A 15,832-nucleotide genomic window follows, 5' to 3' on the forward strand; every position below is an offset into this window, starting at 1 on the left:
CTACCACAGCATGGTTTAGTAATATATTTCCGACAATGTGTTCCAAAATGCACAACCGGCTACACACCTCACCCTGGTGGTTCAATTACTACACTTGTTCTTTGTGGAATGCTTGGATTATTGACAATCCTAGGACTTCAATGACCAAAACACTGATGGCACTACGCCCTACTGCTCCCCAATTGTTCTAGTACCACTAACGACCCGTGTACAAGCAGTGTGCAATGTCCAAATGTAAGCGAGAAGAGAAACACATGCAAGAGGTCTACGGTTAACTGATAATTGATCATCTTTCAATTGGAAAGTATCCAACATCAATTTTAATAAGGAGTATTAATAGTTAGTCTATGCAACAGAAACAATCGTTACTGCATAGTAGATTATTTGCTTATCCTGACTTTTCACTTGGCAGTGTCATAGCCACATTCCTATATAAAGCTTGCTAAGCATCATCTTTATTGGACATGCAGGGGAAAAAAAACCAATAAAAACTACAAAATAATGCCTGAAATAGAGAAGTAAATTCTTGTTTTTCTCCACAAACCTTGGATTGGCTTTAGACTCTGTGCGGGTCCCTGGGAGAAACCACCTTCTTTCTTTGTGCCTCCTCCTTAAAGTGTGTTTTAGCTTCCCTAGGACTTCCTCACATGCAAATGTATGCTTCCCCCTCATACACCGCTTTCTTTTGCATGGAAGGCGAGCTAAAACATCTCATAGCAAAGAAGGTACACCAAGACACAAGCAAAGTTGATGCCATCTGTGGCCCTTGTTACAACTGGGCGTAACTCCAGATCAGGATTTCGGAGTTTCACTATAAGCACTGAACATTAACCACCCCCACACCCCGCCCCCCACCCATGCAATTTTAATCACATAAAACCTAGTGGAATTTCCAGTTTCCCTATAGAAAAGATATGTTGAAACCACAACCAATAAATATTGTTCTCAACAGTGTATGTGCCTACTAGATGTAAAAGATTCCATTGGGGGTTGTAAAGAGACCATTATTTGGCATAAGAGGACGTAAACTGGAGCAATAGCTTATTAGATCTTAATGTTGTAGGCACCTACATAGGGTCTAATCCTGGTCTTCGCAAGCCAGCTCTACCAACATTTACCAACCAAAGGTTACAACATTGTAAAGGAGAGGAAATCCAATGTGGGTATTTGAGGGTCATATTGAGGCTTTCACAAAAAGAAAATGTACAGAAGGCTTGCTTCCAGCGTGCTAAAAAGCACACCTTAAGGGGACAGTGCTTGTCACCAGTGAGTCAAGTAAATGCCGGCATAAAAGGTTTACTGTGCTCTCCTTATTTGGTGGTCAATCTCAGCATTCTACATCAGCACTGATATAATTCATAGAGGTGAAAAGAGGTGAGGGTGTGGCTACTGTTACCATATATTTAGTTTGAAGGTAATTGAGCAACTATGCTCAGCAAACTGATTCAGAGTGGTCCAATTCCTAATGAATCCCACATCATCCTCTTCATATACCCCCAACACACTGTGCCACCTTCGCTAATAGTTTGGTAGATAGTGTGTATTAATCAGTAGCGCAACCCAACTGACTCTCTGCGGTTACGTGGCGCCGCGGCCAGGGCGACTGACGCTGGATGCTGGGGATCACGGTTCGATCCCCGGCTCCGGTGGCAGGGGTCTGCCCAGCACCATGCGACTCTGGACAATAGCTTGCTTAATCTTCCCAACGGCCCCCGCGCCAAGAGACCCCTTCGGGGGTGATTTGTGCGCTATACAAGTACTGGATTTACATTTACACGTGCGCCTCAAACCAAGGGTCCAGCAGAATGGAATCAACAATGATCCCTCAATTCAATAGGAGACCTTTAATAGCACCATTTACTTCACACAAAATGATAACTTCTGAAATAGTTAAGCCTATAGCCGTCGGTAGGGCACGGTTACTCCGCATCTTTTTTTCCGCTGACTTTCAGTCCACATACTATTACTCCGCAAGGTCATTGACCTCGCATACCATCACTCCGCATTTTTTCACAACGCATGTGCATTTACCACGCAGGCCTTTACAACGAATTACGTTGTAAAGGCATGTATGGTAAATGCACATGCGTTGTGAAAAATAATAGACATTAAGAAGATGGAACCAGGAGGAGTGTGGAACCACGACGACGAGAGAGGTAAGGGGTGGGGGGTCGTGCTGGGGTAGTGATTGGGTAGTGTAGTGTAGTGTTAGTGTAGAGTTGTGGTGGTTGTGTAGTGTAGGGTCATGCTGGGGGTAGTGTTTTAGGGTTTAGGGTAGTGTTGTGGTGGTTGTGTAGTGTAGAGTCATGCTGGGGGTAGTGTTTTAGGGTAGTGTTGTAGTGTTTGTGTAGTGTAGGGTCATGCTGGGGGTAGTGTTTTAGGGTTTAGGGTAGTGTTGTAGTGTCATGCTGGGTGTAGTGTTTTAGGGTTTAGGGAAGTGCTGTAGTGTTTGTGTAGTGTAGGGTCATGCTGGGGGTAGTGTTTTAGGGTTTAGGGTAGTTGTGTAGTGTTTGTGTAGTGTGGGGTCATGCTGGGGGTAGTGTTTTAGGCTAGTGTTGTAGTGTGTGTAGTGTAGGGTCATGCTGGGGGTAGTGTTTTAGGGTTTAGGGTAGTGTTGTAGTGTTTGTGTAGTGTAGGGTCATGCTGGGGGTAGTGTTTAAGGGTTTAGGGTAGTGTTGTAGTGTTTGTGTAGTGTAGGGTCATGCTGGGGGTAGTGTTTTAGGGTAGTGTTGTAGTGTCATGCTGGGTGTAGTGTTTTAGGGTTTAGGGAAGTGTTGTAGTGTTTGTGTAGTGTAGGGTCATGCTGGGGGTAGTGTTTTAGGGTTTAGGGTAGTTGTGTAGTGTTTGTGTAGTGTCGGGTCATGCTGGGGGTAGTGTTTTAGGGTAGTGTTGTAGTGCGTGTGTAGTGTAGGGTCATGCTGGGGGTAGTGTTTTAGGGTTTAGGGTAGTGTTGTAGTGTTTGTGTAGTGTAGGGTCATGCTGGGGGTAGTGTTTTAGGGTTTAGGGTAGTGTTGTAGTGTCATGCTGGGTGTAATGTTTTAGGGTTTAGGGAAGTGTTGTAGTGTTTCTGTAGTGTAGGGTCATGCTGGGGGTAGTGTTTTAGGGTTTAGGGTAGTTGTGTAGTGTTTGTGTAGTGTCGGGTCATGCTGGGGGTAGTGTTTTAGGGTAGTGTTGTAGTGTGTGTGTAGTGTAGTGTCATGCTGGGGGTAGTGGTTTAGGGTTTAGGGTAGTGTTGTAGTGTTTGTGTAGTGTAGGGTCATGCTGGGGGGAGTGTTTTAGGGTTTAGGGTAGTGTTGTAGTCATCTCTTACGCGGATGACACTCAACTGATCCTATCTCTCACCAAGGACCCCAGCACCGCCAAAACTAACCTACACGAGGGAATGAAAGAAGTCGCCGAATGGATGAAACAAAGCCGTCTGAAACTGAACTCAGACAAAACAGAAGTCCTCATCTTAGGTAAATCCCCCTCTGCATGGGACGACTCTTGGTGGCCGGAAGCCCTCGGAAAAGCACCCATCCCGACAGACCACGCACGGAACCTAGGCGTCATCCTGGATTCTTCACTCTCAATGAACAGACAAGTCAGCGCCGTATCCTCTTCCTGCTTTAACATTCTCCGCATGCTCAGAAAAACATTTCGCTGGATCCCCTCCGAAACAAGGAAAACAGTCACCCACGCTCTGGTCACGAGCCGACTGGACTACGGAAACACCCTCTACGCAGGTACTACCGCAAAACTCCAGAAGAAACTACAACGAATCCAAAACGCCTCAGCCAGGCTCCTATTAGACATCCCACGCAACGAACACATCTCTGGTCACCTTAAAGACCTCCACTGGCTACCCGTCAATAAGAGGATTACTTTCCGACTGCTTACCCACGCACACAAATCACTCTACGACATCGGACCAGAGTGCCTCAACTCTCGACTGTCCTTTTATACCCCCTCCCGCCAACTTCGCTCTTCCAGCCAAGCCTTCGCCACTGTACCTCGCATCAACAAGACCTCCATGGGAGGCAGATCCTTCTCATACCTGGCTGCCAAAACATGGAACTCACTCCCAGCTTACCTTCGCCTCACCCAGAATCACCTAGCGTTCAGAAAGCAGCTTAAAACGTGGATATATGACAAATAATCCTCCTCCCCTTCCTAAGCGCCTTGAAACCCTCTGGGTATGTAGTGCGCTATATAAATGTTATGACTTGACTTGACTTGACTTGACTAGGGTTGTGTTTGTGTAGTGTAGGGTAGTGTATGTGTAGTGTATGGTAGTATTTTAGGGTTTAGGGTTGTGGTGTGGGTGTAGTGTAGGGTAGTCTGTAGTATAGGGTAGTTTTTTAGGGTTTATGGTAGTGTTTGTGTAGTGTAGGGTAGTGTATGTGTAATGTAGGGTAGTGTTTTAGGGTTTAGGGTTGTGTTGGTGTAGTGTAGGGTAGGGTAGTGTTTGTGTAGTGTAGGTAGTGTTTTAAGGTTTAGGGTAGTGTTAGTGTAGTGTAAGGTAGTGTAGGGTAGTGGGTAGTGTTTTGGTGTTGGTGTTGGTGTAGTGTAGGGTAGTGTAGGTTAGTAGTTTTTGCAGGGTTCTCACTTACCTTTAAAACTTTTACAATGAGTATACCTTTAACATGCATGCCTTTGCGTTGTAAAGGCATGCGTGGTAAAGGCATATTCGTTGTAAAAGTTTGCGTTGTCTTAATTTGCGGAGTGATAACATTTGCGGATTCATTTTTGCGGAGTGATGGTATGCGGGGTATTTGTATGCGGAAAAACGTCACATGGTGGCTTGTAGAGACCCATGTATATGTGCTGTCTGGTTATTACCTATGTTACTACTCTTCAGCTCTGGGGAAGCAGGGAGGTGAGGGGGCGTCATTGGCCCTCTAACCCTGCAGCACGGCTGGGTGTACAATGTCCATTCTGATGGATTACTCTGGTGCCACTCCCCTGTTGTTGCCTTAGAATGTATTCCTAGAGGCCTTTGTAAGTAAGGTGTCTGCTTCCACTCCTTGGGAGTATTCATCAGACCATGTGGCATGTCTGGTTTCCTGCCGCCCAGCCCTATGGGTTTCGCCTCCGATATTCCTGTATGGATCCCGCGTGCCTACGTAACACGCGGGTTATATAACACCAATTGCTATGGGTTGCTCCCTGCCACACCTGGATGAACTAACTTGGCATAAACAAAGGCTGATCACATAATAGTTTCTCTTTTGTCACTCTACAGTGACACGTCTGAATATGTAATAAGGCGGGCTGTGTAACACCCATTCTTATGAGTTGTTCCCTGCCACACCTGGACTCCTTAAGCATATACCATGGATGCTTATATAATGTTTCTCTGTTGATACCCGGAGGACCCATCAGAGCATACAATGTCTGGTTGTATAATGCCCACGCCTATGGGTTGCTCACTGCCACTCCTGGGCAGACTCCATAGAACATTTACTTTTTATGGCTGCATAATGCTCTTTCCTTTGCGTCGTGCTGCTGCAGAATACCTAGCATTTAACATAGTTAAAGCAAGACAACACCCCCAGGGGTAGCATCCTTCACTTCTGATCATATCCTATGCTCATTCAATGTGGTTTAAACCCAACAGTGGGATGAGTCGATTCTCATATTTCTACACCCATCCATAGGTGCAGACACACAATTGCTGTGACAAAGTTTCAGCAGTCTCTGCCATACACGCACAACACTAAAACGCTTTCCACACAGGCCACACTGCACTTTCATATTTTCTGCAGATGTATACACTAAGATCTAATGCTTATGCGTCTCACCCATCACTCCTTTTCAAAATCAAATTTATAATAAGGCACAGCAGCATAACACAACAAGAGTACAACTCAGGTTCTCCCACATGACATCAAACAGTACTCGTATAAATCACATTACAGACACACACACACACTCTTCCATCAGTAGCACTAAATTGGACTAGTTTGCTACCATCCACCGATGCTCGTCAGAACCTTGTCTGAGGTATGATCAATGTAGCTATAATACAACTCACAACAACATGAGATTCTCCAATAATGGAAAAACCGGATCTCTGGCACTCTTCAGTAGGAGTGTAATAGTTCCGCCGTTCAGAAACTAAGACTGTACCACTCTACTGTCCTAAATTGCGAACACTTTAACACACTTGGTAGCATGTAAAGCTGCCCAATGCAACTATTGGCCAATATTAAAAGGCCCCTAGAAAGCTGCATTACTGGAAAGGGCAGCTGTTAAACAACTCCTAGGCTGCCAAAAAAGAATAAGCTATTGGATCCTGCCCAATCAAGCTCGAGACTGGCAAGGGAAATTGAATCTATGATTGTTACACTATTGGTTGGCTGCAAGAGAAAAGTAAATGTTTGCAATATCCAGGCCCTGGACCAGCTACACCTATATGTAATTATCACAATGCGCAACATAGCATGCTCTTGGACAGATTCAAGTTGCTCTGGATATAAATCCCGGCCATAAAATGAAGAAGTCCTTAGGGGCAGGTTTAACACAATGTATCACTATTTTTCAGATCCCAACTGATCATCAGGTCATGTTTCGCACTGGTGTCGAAATGCTCTGCACCTTCACCTAGCTGGGTAGCAAGATTATGTGGTCAATCAACTGAAAAGGAATCGATTAAAAAAAAATATATATTATATATATATATATATATATCCACATTGAAGGTTATTTTGTGACCTGAATTACATAGGATGTCGTTATTATTATGTTCTCCATGTTGATCATGACTTGCTACATTAATAAGAATGTGCAAAAATGATTGAGGTGCATTTTTGCAGGTAGTATAATTTAGGATTACAATGTGGGGTCGGTGTTGTTTTTAGTCTTAACAATTACTGTGTCCCTTACACTCTCCGTTCCACTTTTTTAAATTTCGTTTCTAACATTGCTTGTTTTAAAACATATATGTTTTAATACGCTTTACTAAAGTACCGGCTGGTGCAAGTATTGAATATCAAATGTATTTTTGACGATATCAGCTCTAATTTGCACAGTAGGAGGTTAAAGCATAGTAATTCCTCTATGTTTATAGGGTATCACGTGACACTGTGGGTGGTATTAAAAAACACAGGCAAAACGCATTTCATTATGTGATCAAGGCTGCAAAGACAGTCGAAACGCGTAACGGCTACTCTATGTGAAAAATAAATCAGTTTGCCAAACCTGAAGTGGAGTTCGTGCCTTTCTTCATCGCCTGCATGGAAGTTGGAGTCGGCAAAATCTCGATATATATTTTTTTCATTCCACAACAGGATCCCAAGGGTACAACCATCCACAGGAACGGCGCAACACCAGGAAACAGACTCCGTGGGCAAAGTTCAAAGTTAATGATGGTTTATTAAAGCATCAAATGTCCAAATGACGCACTTCGGCCGCCAAACATGCGGCCTTGGGTGGGGGTCATAGGGCAAGAAGAGGAGGAGCGCTGGGAAGGTTTCCTTATCGCTTATGACTGAGGTTTTTCTTGATGAAAGGTGGTTTCGTTTCTTCCTCAAGGAGTGGCAAAGAAAGCAAGATCTGTGGTAGGACATGGTTCCAAATTCCAGGATGCACAGTTTTAGAAAGCTTCTTTGGTAATGTTTACATCTTTGCAACGTGTACTGCTCTGGCCTCCTGGCGTAGCGCTTTATGTCCGGTTAAGAGAGGTTTCCTGTTACTGCCTTCCAGGAGAGACGGTACCACACATATAATGTGGGCCCGCAGTGGTGAACAGGGCAGATCTGTCAACAAGGGTTTCTTTAGTTGCACTGGTTATAGTCTGGTAGTGTGCAGGGTTCTTGCTGGAGTCCAATCTGTACGCAGTGCTCACTTTAAACTTGGACTTCTTCGGCATGCCCATCGCACGCCTGGCTCTATCCATCCGGTATTTGTCTTGTTCTTGCCTTGTCATCCCAGTGAAAAGTAGTTGATGGAATTGCACTTGTTTAATTAGATCAATATTATAAGTGAGGTCTTGGATTGACAATGTTGATAGCTTTGAAACTGGCACTGCCTCAGTTGGGGGCTTCTGTGAAAACTAATTTGTAGTGAGTGGCTTTGACTACCATGATATCATTTACACATAATGAGCAGTCTGTTGCTCATCTTTTATTCGAATGCACGGCATACAAAGCACCGAGAAATAGTTGGCTTAAACCAATCTGCAGAGAATTAGGCACCAGACATAACATTGTTGCAATGCGAATTCTGATGTCAGACACTCGGCCTTTGTATGTGTGTGTACTGTCAAAATTTTTAAGATGGGCTTGGTCCATCAGATCCAAAAGGCTTAATGAAATTGTTTAATTATGGTCATTATAGCTAGACTTTTTTAAGTGTTTTTAATTCAATTTAATTGGATATTTTCCTTTATACAATTGTCTTGTTTGAATACTGTGCATGTTGTGGTTATCAAGCTGATGTACTATGTTTGCTTTTAAAGATATATTTTATCGAAATAAAGCCTTTACTACTACTACTACATAATGAGCAGTCAGCTCTCAGGCTTTTCTTGTCTGTGGTCAGCAACTTTGGGGTTTAGTAAAATTGGGAATGCTATGCTCTAAGAAGCAGTTTAAAAGCCAATGTAGAGAGCCATGAACTTTTAGTGTCAGATGAAATGAAAACAGCAGTGAGTTGATGTCAGCTTGGGGGCCCACTTTCCAGACCTCCCAGGATATAGCGGCATGGATTGGCAAATTTAGCGGCACAAAAATGAAAATTTAGCGGCAATTAGCGGCATTTTATTTTGGGGGTTTTTCGACAACAAACACAGATATCTTACTGTGAGCTATTTACATTTTGTTTATTTACAATTCAGCCCATTTGTTTTGGTTAAAAGGCAGTGCAACAAAGTTAAAAAACATGGATTTGCCCCCCCACCCGGGGCACGCTGCATGCCCCTGTGTGCTGCAGGCCCCCACAACAAAGTTAAAAACCTGAATTTGGGCCCCCCCGGGGCCTGCCGCGTGCCCAGTGTGCGGCGGGCCCCCACCGGAAAGTAAAGAAAATGATTTTTGGCCCCCCGGGACCCACCGCGTGCCCCGTGTGCGGCGGCCCCCCTCCGGAAAGTAAAGAAAATTCTTTTTGGCCCGCCGCGTGCCCCGTGTGCGGCGGGCCCCCGCCGGAAAGTAAAGAAAATTATTTTTGGCCCGCTGCGTGCCCCGTGTGCGGCGAGCCCCCACAGGAAAGTAAAGAAAATGATTTTTGGCCCCCCGGGGCCCGCCGCGTGCCCAGTGTGCGGCGGGCCCCCACAAAAGGAAAAATACTTTTATTAAGTACGGCGTGAAGGACGTACCTGTTCGCTGTTCGCCGGCTGTCTCCTGCTTGCCGGGGTGCCGCTCCCGCTTCCGTGTTCCTGGGCTGGGGGCTGGAGAAGAGTCGTCGTATCTGGTCTCCTTCCTGCTCTCCGCTCTCCTCATGTACGCTGCCGCTTCTCTCTCCCCCTGGTCTCCTTCCTGCTCTCCTCTCTCCTGCTGGTTGTTCCTCTCCTCTCGTCGCCCCTCGCCGCTGCTGGATCGCGTGAACGCTGTTGGATGCTGGATCGTGTGAATGGGCATTTAAGAAGCGGAGTTTTAAGAAGCGGCGGAGACAGACACACCCTCCTCCTTTCCATTGATTGGCGGCTCACGGAAACTGCAGATTTCGCGGGCGTTTGTGTAAATATCGCGGCATTTGCACGGATCGGCCGATTTCACAATTTTTTTGTAAATCGCAAAATCGCGATAAGCTGGAGGGTCTGACTTTCGTTTTTAGAGTGGGATCGTCAATGTGGTAACAAAAGGATCTGTAGACTTGGTCAGGAGAATGTACCAGGGATGCACTTTCACAGAGGGAATTTCAAAAGAAAGGCACCAGAAATGCTTTCAGTTATCGTTGTTATTAAACATTCACAAGACCAATGGACTCTATCTGGCAAAGCCCAGTATATTCCCTGTCTAAAGGAAAGGGCTCCAGCTACAAACCCAACAGCGCAGGCGTTCTCTAGTGGATTGTTATGGGTGTGTGAGGTTTGAGCGTGTTCAGAGTATTTCCTGCAGATTGCATCTTGACAGAGTGAACGGAGAAACTATGCTGACCCTCTGCTGGTGTGGGCAATGGCGAAGTGTCTTAAATAGTTTTGATCCTATTGAAATCTCAATTTTCAAAACACTTTAGAATTACAAAGAAATGTGCTTCATTTTTGCTTTTGAATGCATATAGTTCGTTTACAGGCTTTTACAATTTGTTGTGTTACAAAAAAAATCTTAAATCCTTTTCTCATCTCCCTCCCACTGCCTCTATGCCAGCAAGAGCGTCACATAATTCACTTTAGAAAATCCTCTGATTTTGCAGTCTGAAAAAAGAAAATTAAACAACAATCCCCGTGTTAAAAACATAAGCAGCAATTTGTCAGAAGACATAGCATAGCCTGACATTTCACCTCTGCCTTTGAAGGACCAGCAAACGTGACATGATAAACACAGAACTTAAAAGTCATCTTTATTTATTGCTCGGACTTTCCCGACCCACCAAAATTCAGTTTGTGACCCGCAGTCTGGGAAACGCTGGTCAAGAGTCTCCCTGATCGACGCACTCCCTGATCGACGCACAACCTTCCTCTTTCACTAGTAGCCTGCAGCCACAACGTCAAAAAAACAGAAGATGGAGTCAGCTGTTCAACTCACTGTCTCTATGAGTGACATGCAGCTCCTTGGGAAACAAAGGGTTATGATGTATTTGTACCTTAACCCAGGGGAGACCCCACAAATTATTTGTGGAACACAAGTAGGAGCTGGGAACGATTCGATTTATACTCTTCAGCTTTAGGGCTGGCACAATACTTTATTTTTTTCTGCGGCTATTTTAAATTGTATACCAAACAATTCCTTGTGCCTTTTATGAGGCTTAGAAAGTTACGATCCGGTTCGCAAGGCTACCGTTTTTTACAAACGTTGTCAAATGAGGAAACTTGTCGCTGTGTAGTTGTGTTTCTTCAATCTCTAGAACATGCATTTAGAATGTTTGTATTGATGAATCAGCTACAGTAGCTCAGCTATGCAGCATGCGGGTCTAGCAAACTTTTGAACGCTGTTGTTTTATCTGATTTTATATCACCGGATGTTTCATGCATTTTATTCCTGTGTTTTAATTTCTACGACTGGCTATGTATTTTGATGCTATTGTTCTTTTGCACATTATCTGGATACTTTTGTGGCCATTTCTAGCCGAATACTGTCGATTCGGAAGGACAGACTTAGTAAGTAGTACATGGAAGTATGAGAAGTTTCCGAAATGCAGAACGATAAATATGTGGATTTGATGAATATGATGATAACAGAATGACGAACATTAATGAAGAATTTGCATAAAATTGTGAAGAGGTCGAATGGTTTAAAATTGAGTTGGATATGGCATCCTCATAAGCAGTGCACCTGGGAGTGGAGCGTGTCACCACGCGCTCCCCATATGTCTAAACTTAGTATTGGTGCATTTGGGCTTGCACAACCCAGGGACGCACGCAACTGGTTAAAAATGTTTTCAGATTAAATAAAAGGTAAATAATAGGAGAAATGGAGTGCAGACCACCTACACAATGTTCATATAAAAGTAAAGTGTGCCATATTGCGATTGCTACAATAGTTAATTGTGGACGCGTTAACAATTGATGTGTGTACTGATGGCTGGTGGTGTGTGCGCCTGGTGGAAGCGTGCACTGCCGGCTGGTGGTGTGTGTGCCTGGTGAAAGCGTGCACTGCCGGCTGGTGGTGTGTGTGCCTGGTGAAAGCGTGCAGTGACGGCTGGTGTTGTGTGTGCCTGTTGAAAGTGTGCACCGACGGCTGGTTTTGTGTGTGTGTTGGTGTGTGCGTGCAGCAGTGTGAGGCGTGCAGCAGTGTGAGGCGTGCAGCAGTGTGTGGCGTGCAGCAGTGTGTGGCGTGCAGCAGTGTGTGGCATGCAGCAGTGTGTGGCGTGCAGCAGTGTGTGGCGTGCAGCAGTGTGTGGCGTGCAGCAGTGTGTGGCGTGCAGCAGTGTGTGGCGTGCAGCAGTGTGTGGCGTGCAGCAGTGTGTGGCGTGCAGCAGTGTGTGGCGTGCAGCAGTGTGTGGCGTGCAGCAGTGTGTGGCGTGCAGCAGTGTGTGGCGTGCAGCAGTGTGTGCTATGTGTGTGATTAGTACTTCCTTAGATAGCGCTTAGAGGCGAGTCAGTTTGAAGTGTGTGCTACATGTGATCGAGTCAGTTTATAGTGTGTGAGCTCTCGCAGTTGGAAGGTAATGTTTGATTGGTGGAAATGGCAGGTTAGCGTCCATGGAGTAACCGTGTCAAATTCACTTCACCACAATCCTTGCTTCATGACAAGCTCAAATAAAGCTAAACCTGGAAAGTTCAGTTTCGGAGTTTTCTGAACCTCACAGAAAGCCTGTACATAAACAAGCCACATGCACTGCATGCTTTTTTAATAATATTTATCAGGAAGAGCATCAGCCCAATGTTTATGTGCAAGGGTTTTTTATTCTTCATAGAAGGTACCTATTTCCACTGAAAAAGACAGTTCTTCGCAGTGGCTTATGCTCTGTGTGCACCCTGAATATCAAAGCCATAATATCCAAATAGGCAAGGATAAAGTATTGAATTTAAAATAGGGAAAGGTAAGTAAATAGCTATTTTCTATACATAATACCACATCGATGTACCTTGACGATATATATATCTTCAGGGTAGGTAGATGTGGAGTGAAGAATAGTAAATCTATGCTTGCTCCTTATGCACTTACCTTTTGATATTTTGGCCTTCGATACTATGTCTGTGGTATTCTTGTACCACCTATGCATAGCTCGATAGTCAGTAGTACAATCTTTATGCTCCCATTCTCTATGCTGGGTTGACAATGTGATTGCCATTTTGTTGGCTGTTGTAACAACTAGTAACAGCAGCACTTTCCTGTCAAGATGTGCAGCTTTGTCCCTGGCACACACATATTGTAAGAAATAAAATGTGCTTCTGGGTATCAATTGCTGTGTCGTTTCTTTGATGCTCGGCGTCCTAACACCATGACAGTGTCTCAAAGTGCTGCGAATGTGACATAACAACCAGAGATGCCCACACTGGAATAGGGGAATTGGGTTCGAGACTCGGCATCGCCTCAACATCCTGTGATTCTGGACAAATCACGTAATCCCCTCGTGCCTACAATGAACCTGACGCTGTGTAATGTAACTGGTGCTCATGTAAAGCATTCCAATACCTTCCGGTGGGGTTTGCGCTACATTAAACCTAGAGTAAACAAATATACTGTGATTTGTTTAACTTCTGGATGGAAGTCGGGAGTAACGAGGTTGCTACCCGCCTGCCTGACTTCCTCACTCTAATTAAAGGCCGTAAATGCTCTCCAGCGTCAACCGCTTACTTTATTCATTGCAGACGCATTCTTGGCGCTGCCACTCTTGTTGATACAGCAGTGTGCAGGCATCCTGCCCTACCTCAGTCTTGCGTGGAGGCACAAGAGATGGAAACGGCTCCTCGGGGCAGAGGGTGGCGATTTCCTTGCCAGCCCTGTGCTTGAGCTGGGGACCACCAAGAGCATTAAAAGGGTATATCTGAAAACATAGCAGCGACGACATGCATCGCCCAAGACCCTCAAAAATACTCTTTAAAATGGTAGTGCATTTCTTAGATAGTGCTTTGTGCAGCAGCCAATCGTTGTTGCAGCGCTCTGACAACAGGTGCAGGTAACACTCCACAGAAAGCTTCTCCATTCTCTCCGTCCATCACGATTAGACCTTCTGACACGAGAAACTGACCCAAGAGATGTATTTGTTTTCTGGAAAACTAGAGAATTATATATGGTACACATTACTGTACTGTGCTATTCCCAAACATCCCACTCGGCATGAGATATTGCATTATGTGGCAAAGACGCCACATTAATAAAAGCAGAATTTATGTTTTGTTGTCTGATCGGTCTGTGCAGTTGTCTCCCCAGGCACAGCACTTGGTGAGCCCTAGCTGCTCTATGCTGGCCAAGAATGCCCTTTGCCACACACAACCCTGCACCTCGCCCCGCGCACACACCTGAGCGCAGAAATGTGTCTGCGGTGCTGCAAGGACAGCCAAGTTAGAACAAATTGTACAGCGAGGATTGTGAAAGAAAGCTTTTAATTATAATCCCGAAACAGACAGCCACCGATGTCTAGCGCTCCGAGGGGTGCTGGAAGTGACGATGACTGCTTGAAGTCTCTTTGAAATGGGAAGCACGCTGTCACCACATCTGCTATTTTTTTTTATTCACATATAGTTGAAGGTAAGCCTGCATTGCGTGTTTGTTTATCTTTTGCAGATAGCGCCCTCATTCAACTACATCGCCTCTTGACACATCCAAAGGCAGCTCGTTCTCAATTTTACAAGAGGGACGGTAGAACAAGGGAGAATGGCCACGTGCATACATAGCGCACAATCTGCCATTGATATGTCAAGCGCAGTGTGGGGGAATTTCTTTCCAAGCGCTGTTTTGAAATATTAAAATGGAAACTGAAAACAATAGTCCCGGAGGAGTTACTAAAAGAAACGGGAGCCTACCTGCCAGGCCCGGAGGGTCGGGTGTGGAAAGGACCCGATTGAGAGTGAGAAACTTCAGCGCACGAGTCGCTCTCATATGAACTATAGCTGTTTGTGGATGCACGGAGCAGCTCGTGGCACTAGCCCCCGCCGGGCTCCCACGGGAGGCCCCATCCTACCGCCGCTGTCCAGGCGCAGGAATCCCGGGAGAAAGACGCGCCGAAGTGCCTAAACCTGGCCTTAAACGTGCTCGTCGACTTCTAGTGAGACAGCCCCGGAGCCAGTGTGTGGTCTTTGCTCCCCGCAAAGTTATTCCCTAACTCGGGGTGAAGCAAGGTGTTCATTGGCGAGGCAAGAACCCTAAGTAACATGCATCAGAGGCAGCCAAGTGGGACAGTGCATCACTTTAAGAGATCTGCAATCTGCAGGGCACAGGTCTGCATCTCCAGAGGTCCTGCTCCTCTTTTCTTGGACTCACCCTTTCATCCCAGGAGTTGTAAAACTCTACTGGTCACTGCAGCCAGCTGTACGAGCGTTCAAGAGACACACAGAAAGACGTGAGTAGGCGCACGCTTACCGTGCAGGAAGAGGGCAGGCAGCAGGCACTAGACCAGACGGACGTAGTGCGATGGCATGGTGAAGGCTTAGCGGGTCCCTCGAGGCTTTTATTTGGGACAGGGAGGGCTCCCGTCCTCCGGGAAACTTTGACCACTTTCCACAATTCCTTTAGGTGGTAAAAGAAAACAAGCAACAGTGAAATCGATCGCTTTCGCAGTTGCTATTGTAAAACAAGCCAGCTCTTCAAAGACCAACACTTACACATGAAAGGATGCAGACGAACGCGCGCCCACCAAACTCACTGCAGACTGGTGAACGCGCCCCGACCATCTGGATTCTATTACCGCAGCACCCTGACAGCTCGTTTTGTATGTTGACCCATGAAAGGATGCAGACGAACGCGCGCCCACCAAACTCACTGCAGACTGGTGAACGCGCCCCGACCATCTGAATTCTATTACAGCGGCACCCTGACAGCTCGTAATTGAAAATTTATTACACTCCCCTGTGCATAACCGCACAGAATATGCAGGAAGTGCCGAAACTGAAATCCATATGGCCTATTGCGTGAAGGCTACTAGAAACACAGCACCGCGAGGACCAATTACCATGCAGATGGCAAAAAAACTACAGAAAAATCTCACGCACTGAGGAATTTTTACTTCACTATTCTGAGCCCCGTAACAAAACGTCTCGGAGCTCCGCCCCACTTCTGACGAAGTGGTGACGTAGGCCGAGCCCTACAAA

General features: G+C 45.6%; 1 protein-coding gene across 2 annotated transcripts in view; it reads right to left on the reverse strand.

The window, feature by feature from the left end:
* The window catches only part of LOC147702891 (kelch-like protein 3), a 530,880-nt gene that overhangs the window by 445,816 nt on the left and 69,232 nt on the right, over nt 1-15,832 (reverse strand). Inside the window, exon 1 of one of the 2 annotated variants that reach the window (XM_086931484.1) lies at nt 7,183-7,326. The exons of the other annotated variant lie outside the window; for it this stretch is intronic. The gene's annotated coding sequence lies outside the window, so the exon portion shown is untranslated. Of the gene's footprint in view, nt 1-7,182; nt 7,327-15,832 lie in introns of those variants that run through there. 2 annotated transcript variants of the gene reach the window in all.

This window comes from Lissotriton vulgaris, chromosome 7 (assembly GCF_964263255.1).
Source record: "Lissotriton vulgaris chromosome 7, aLisVul1.2, whole genome shotgun sequence".
NCBI lineage: Eukaryota > Metazoa > Chordata > Amphibia > Caudata > Salamandridae > Lissotriton > Lissotriton vulgaris.